The 7,092-nt window shown below is 36.4% G+C and overlaps 1 non-coding gene across 1 annotated transcript; it reads right to left on the bottom strand.

Annotated features, from left to right (window-relative positions):
• Positions 1–2,971: 2,971 nt before the first annotated feature.
• On the bottom strand, positions 2,972–3,077 carry LOC121220493 (small nucleolar RNA R71). Its single transcript, XR_005917696.1, has one exon. It is a non-coding gene; the product is annotated as a small nucleolar RNA R71 (small nucleolar RNA).
• Positions 3,078–7,092: the final 4,015 nt, after the last annotated feature.

The following is a 7,092-nucleotide window of genomic DNA, read 5'->3' as shown; positions in this document are numbered from 1 at the left end:
ATGACATCTAGTGCCCGTGTCGCGACATCGAATGCAGTTTGATTGGCTTCAGGTTCAACTTCAGGGGTATGTCACGACATCCACTTGTTGTTCCGCGACACCAAAGATAGTCTTGGAATTTTAGCACTCTGTCCACTATGTTGCGGCATTAGACTCCCATGTTGTAATATTATGGACAAACTAAAATAGAAAAACCAATTAAAACATAATAGAGTTGCTTGTATTCAATCTCCCTACGCATGAAAACTAGTTTAATCTGCTACAACAAATTAAAAAAGATCAAACTCCCCCACACTTATTGTTTGTCCTCAAGCAAAGAAAATCAAAACAAAAACTAAAAGACGTCCCTTGAACAAAGCTGATACATATAGCTAGGAGAAATCATATATACACATAATTTTGGAATGATATGTGAACGACTTACTATTTTCAATCTCAAACACATATGTTTAGTATATTGCAAAGTATACAAATAGTAAGGTTCTCAGATATATGGATCCATCAATAAATCATACAGGTAATATTATCCTAGCAGAATACAAATAGTTGGTATTGTAATTCCTCGATATGATGTCAATTCATGAATAAGTTTACCTAGGTCACATAGGACTTTTTGACTTATAACGTTCTAATTCTTGGGATAGGTATGAGTTCAAGAACATGAAGCACTGAAATAGTTTCAAGCATGAAAGTAGTTCGGCACATCGTATTGTCCCCTATTCTCCCCCTTAATAACCCTTTCCCCCTCATTGCCTTATTTCTCTTTCTCTCACATTCCTTATTTCTCCATATAGGAACTCACAGCATAATAAAGTAATTATGGCTAGCTCACGAGTTTTTGTGCACTAATGACTGACTTTTAACCTCTGATTTTATAAAATTCACCAGGATGTATCTACTTAACCCTCAATGAGTATGGACAGACGTCTAAATTCGTGCTATTTCAGGACCAAAGAATAAAGGTAAGTACAAATTGATGTTTTGGCTCGATTTTTGTTTGGAGGATTGATAAGCTATAAAAGTAATATATTTTAATTCCATTCTTAATGCGTTTTTGGATGATTAATTATGCAAATTAGTGAATTTGATGCTCCTAATCATTTAAATTCATGTTAGCATTTGGGAGTGAAAAATAAGCCAAAATAAGACAAATAGAGTTGTTTTCAGGATCCACATGGCCTGAGCATTTCCACACGGGCTGGCCACACAACTGTGTGAGCCACAAGGGCTGACCACACACCCATGTGCTAGCCTGTGTCGATATCGTACTATGCTTCCCAAATACGCAGAAAAACCTAATTTTTAGGCTTTTTGAGAATTCTAAAGTCTACATATATATCAATTAGACAAAGATATAAGGGGGAAATTAGAGAAGATCAAAGAAAACACTTGAAGAATGCCATTGGAATCAACTCGAAAGTGGATCTTCCTCAATATCGAAGATCTCCATTTAATTTCTTTCAAAATTTTATTGTGTTTCTTTATTTCTTATGGTTATCCTAACTTTGAGATGTTTTTATTCAGGTTTATGAACTAAATCCCTAGATACCTAGGGAGGATGAAACCTATGATGAATCTTATTATTTAATTTTTGTTTTTACGCGTTAAATACTTTATTCAGGTTCTTAATTACGTATGCTTATTTCGTGTTTTAATTTTTTGGGATATTAATTCATGTTTAATGTGCTTATTTCAGTAAAGCAAAAATCCCTATTTAAGAGTAGATCTAGCATAATTGAGTGGAGTTGCATGCAATCCTAGAAATAGGACGACATAAATCTATCGGATTAGAGTCAAATCTAATAGGGGAATCTATGGATCAAGTTAATGTGATAATAGGGGTTTTAATTAGAAAAAGATTTCAATTAATCAACCTAGAGTTAATTTTTCTTACTCTTGAAAGAGATATTAACATAATTTTGGGATTTCTACGAATCAAGACACAAGTGAATAAATCATTTAATTTAGATTCAAAATAATAAGTGAAGTCTAGGTGGATTCTTTCCTAGGTATTGTCTTTATCATTGATTATCTTCGATTGTTTTCCTATTTCATTCTCTGTTGTGTTCTTAGCTAAATTAGATTAGTAAATTTAGAATAAAAAAATCACTGCAATTTGTCGGCTAAATAATAGAAAAACGGTAATTACTAGTACTTTTAGTTCTCATGGATACGATATTCCCTACTCACCATAATTATTCTATTGTTCGATAGGTGCGCTTGCCTTTGTCGTATTTATAGTTAGTTTAGTGACCATCAAGTTTTTGGCACCGTTATCGGGGATTAAAATATTAGGAACATTCAATTTTTATTAATTTAGCCATTTTTATTTTTATTATATTTTTTTAGTTTAATTTTTGCATTCAAATTTTTCTTTTCTTTTATTTGCTTTTGGCAGGTTCTTTTAGTTTATGACTAGAAGAAATCCATCAAGACCATTATTATTTGATAGTGAAAAAGAAAGTACAACTCACAGAAACCGTAGAGAAGCAAGGCAGAGTCAAGAAAATTTAGTAGATGAATAAGAGGACGTTATTATTATTACTGAGGATAATCAGAATAATCAACTACCTCCTGTAGTTGTTGGATATCCTGCAAATCCAGATCCTGTTCCTCGTACTATGTACAATTATGCCAAGCCTACTTTAACTGGGGCTGAATCGAGTATTGTGAGACCTACCATTACTGCGAATAATTTCAAACTGAAGCCAAACACTATTCAGATGGTACAACAATTTGTTTAGTTCGATGGTTTGCAAGACGAAGATCCAAATACTCATTGGCTAATTTTCTGGAAGACTGTGATACTTTCAAGATAAATGGCATTTCTAATGATGCCATTCGCCTACAATTATTCCCTTTCTTGTTGAGGAACAAAGCTAAACAGTGGTTACCACGAGGTTCTATCACTACATGCGATCAAATGATCGAGAATTTCCTACTGAAGTTCTTCCCACTGGCTAAGAGAGCTAAGTTGAGGAATAATATCTCTTCCTTCATTCAAATTAATTTTGAGACCCTATATGATGCATAGGAGAGGTATACGGACTTATTGAGACAGTGCCCTCACCATGGTTACCTTTATGGTTATAAGTTCAAACCTTCTACAACGGTTTGAATCCCTTGACTAGATGTTAATCGATGCAGCAACCAGCGGAACATTTAAAAATAAAACACCTGAAGTGGCTTATGAGTTTATAGAAGAGATGGCACTGAATAATTATCAATGGCAAGTCATGAGGACGAAGCCAATAAAAACATCTGGTGTTTTCAACTTAGATGCAGTCACCATGTTATCAAATCAGGTAGAATAATTAAAAAAGAAAATTGATGGTTTATATGTTTCTATGCAGGTACATTTAGTGATGCAATGTGATACGAATCCTGGTGGAATGAACAATCCAGAATGCTTACCTTATGGTCCTAGCACAAAGAATGAGCAAAGCAATTATATGGGTAATAATTCTAAGCCTCAAAATAACCTTATACTATCCACTATAATGCAGGTTGGAGAAAACATCTCAATTTCTCTTGGAGTGATCAAGGAAATCAAAGAGCACAACCCCCTCCAGGATTCCAACATCAACCTAACCAATAAGAGAAGAAGTTGAACCTTGAGGAGATGTTGACGAAGTTTATCTAAGTGTCAGAAACCCGATTTCAAAACATTGAAGCAGTGCTTAAAAATCAACAAGCACTAATTCAAGGGCTCAAGAACCAAATAGGCCAACTTGCTAAGTTAATCTCAGAATGACCACAAGGTAGTTTGCCTAGCAATACCGAAATTAACCCAAGGGAGAAACTTCATGCAATAACTATTCGAGATGAAGAAGGGTTAGTTGAATCTGAACCAGAACCGAGGCAAGGAAGTGTGGTAAGTAACAGTAAGGTTGAAGGAAGCCAAAATGAGCAAAAACTAGTTGGTAAAGAATATTAACCTCGATTGCCATATCCTAATGCAAGGAAGAAAGACCACACAAATGAACAATTCAGTAAATTTCTTAAACTTCTGAAAAAATTACATATTAACTTATCATTTATTGAAGCTCTTTCCCAGATGCTCAATTTCGTTAAATTTTTAAAGGAGCTTTTGGCGAAAAAAAGGAAGTTAGATGATTCGTCGACTGTGGAGCTAAATACAGTTTGCTCGGCCATATTGCAAAATAAACTACCCAACAAGTTGAAAGATCTAGGGAGTTTTACTATTCCTTGTTTAATTGGTAGTTTGAATATTAATAATGCATTGGCTGATATAAGGGCTAGTATTAACGTCATGCCTTATAAAATGTTTAAGCAATTAGGTCTTGGGAAACCGAAAAAAACTAGGATGAGTATTCAATTAGCAAATAGAACCATTAGATTTCCTAGGGGTATTATTGAAGATGTTCTTGTAAAAATTGATAAATTCATATTCCCTGTTGATTTTGTTGTTTTAGACATGGATAAGGATAGTGACGTACCTTTGATTCTAGGTCGGCCCTTTTTAGCAACTACTAGATCTATAGTTGATGTTGGTACGGGTAAATTAGTACTTCGTGTAGGTGACAAAACAATTACTCTCCAAGCTCGTGACTCGGTTAAGAGATCTAGTGATCGAGATGATTTTACAAGTTCTGTTAATATGAGTAACCATGTGGCTCAACCTTCTTTGTAGGAAACACCTCGAAAAAACATAATGAAGCCATGTTTCAGTCCATAAAACAGAAACAGAACGACTCATGATGAACAAATGTTGCAAATCAATGAACTAGATGAATGACGAACATATGTTAAGGAGAAACTGAAAAAGCATAATGAAGAGTTAAGGAGACGCCATGATAAGCATGTGGATGGAACGAACCAATTTAAGGTTGGAGACAGGGTACTTCTTGAAAAAATGAATGCTCAAATTGCCACTTCAGAGCTTGATGCAAATGGATCAAATCCCTTTACTGTACTGAATGTCCTCCCATATGGTATAGTCAAGGTAACTCATTCTAAATTTGGCACATTTAAGGTAAATAGCACTTGACTCAAACCTTATTTTGATCATAGATTTGATAGCGAGAAAGAGGAGCCTCAGTTCTATGAACCACTATGACCACGCACGTAAGGTAAATCAAGCTTAGACTTTTCTTGGGAGGCAACCTAAGTGTTAACACTGCTAATTCTCTTAATTTTACTTCATGTTTTTTTAAAAAAAAAACTAATTAATTTTCAAAAAAAAAAGTTTTTTAACCCACACGGCTTGGGCACACGGGCATGCCGTAGGCTTTGTGCACTATAAGAGCTTCGACAGTAAGTTACATGGCTTGACAACATGGCCATGTGACCCATACAGCCTGGACACACGAGCGTGTGGATCTTGGGACTTAATTTTTTCAAAAAGTTGACAATTACACAGCCTAAAATAGTATACATGACTTGGACACACCGGCGTGTCCTAGGTCGTGTGAAACCTGGAGCTAATTTTTTTCATTTTTAAATCAAGTCAAAGAGTTACTCGGGTAAGGCACATAGGCCATGTGCGAGATACGGTTGAGCCACACATGGGAGAAGCGAAGGACATTATATGCACGGGCGTGTGAAGACTTGTTGGTACCTTTATCGTACACAGGCTAAAAAAATCCACACGGACATGTGACACGGCTGTGTGGCCCAACACAGGCCCTTACACTACCGTTTCACCTATTTAAAACCCTAATCCCCTTTTATTTTTTTTACTTTGTCTTCTTCCTCAATCCTTAACCCTAGCCGCAACTCACCCACAACTGCCCCCTCTTTCGGCCATCATTGTCGCACCACCACTACTCAACCTTGCCCCACGTACACGTACACGTTGCTTCGACGCCCTTCCCTACCGAGCAACGTTTGACCCAGCCACCCCATTCGACCCTCTCCATACCCCCAACGCCACCGTAACCACCACCTTTCCTTTGTCGGTTACCCCCTTTTACTTTATTAATTTTTTAATTAATTATTTTATTTATTATTCTATTATTTTCCTTTTTTTCTTTTCTTTAATGTTATTTATTTATTCTTATTTTGATTATTATTATTTTTCCTACTTACTTTTATGACTATTATTTTTATTTTTATTTATTCTCTTTAGTGATTTTCTCTTTAGATTGTTTTAGTGTTGACTTATTATTATTACTCCTGCTACCTTTACTTATTTTTTCTATTTTTTTGTCTTTTTATTATTCTTTTGGTATTATCTGTTTGTTTTTGTTCCGCTCATTCATAGGTTCCATTCTTCTATCATGATTATTATTATTATTATTTTATGTCTCTTTTAGATTCAAGTATTTAGCAGCATGTTCGATCTTTTAGATTTCGTTAGATCCCATTGTTGTTTTGTTAGTGATTGAACTAATCCATTATGTCGATTCCTACGACAACAATAATTGTATACTGAACGTGTTTCTGGTTCTCTTTTCTTATAGATTCACCATGACGAACACTCGCAGCAAGTCTAAGGTCGCCTCCCCGCTTCGAAGAAGCGGAAGATCCCTGGTGTGACCTCCTCCTTGAACGTTTCTGCAGCAGCATGCCATGCATTCCTCTATTTTTCTCAGCGTCCCTACGAGGATTTATATCAGCTACTTTGCCTACGACCACTTGGCTTAGGTCGATGTATTGATTGGGCCACTTTAGAGTAGGTCAAATTAGCTGATCATGTCCGTGCCTTCATTTCTACAACCTCGTGGCACCAGTTCTTTTCCATTATCTATCCCACATACATGGAGTTTACCTTAGAGTTCAGCTCTACATTTATGCTACACCATGTGATGACAACTCATGACGAGCCGAGCACCATCACTTTCAGACTTGGTGGCATGGCGCGCCATATGAGTGTCCCTGAGTTTGGTGCTATTTTGGGAGTCTACACTGTAGGGTTTATGAGTGCCGAGAAGTTCCTCCACTTACACTGGCACATCCACTACTCGCCATCTCTTTGTTGGATAGACCTTACGGCGGGTACGACACCTTATGACGTGAGTCGCTTGAAGGTGACTTCCCTCCCTCCGGCTTTACAGTATATTCATGCCCGTTTAGCTCACACTTTGACCGGTGGTAGAGAGAGCACTGAAGTCATCAGTACCACCAATG

This window comes from Gossypium hirsutum, chromosome D08, assembly GCF_007990345.1.
Source record: "Gossypium hirsutum isolate 1008001.06 chromosome D08, Gossypium_hirsutum_v2.1, whole genome shotgun sequence".
NCBI classification, from domain to species: Eukaryota; Viridiplantae; Streptophyta; class Magnoliopsida; order Malvales; family Malvaceae; genus Gossypium; species Gossypium hirsutum.
Note: the sequence above shows the minus strand (reverse complement) of the source record. Positions and strands in the feature narration are given on the sequence as shown.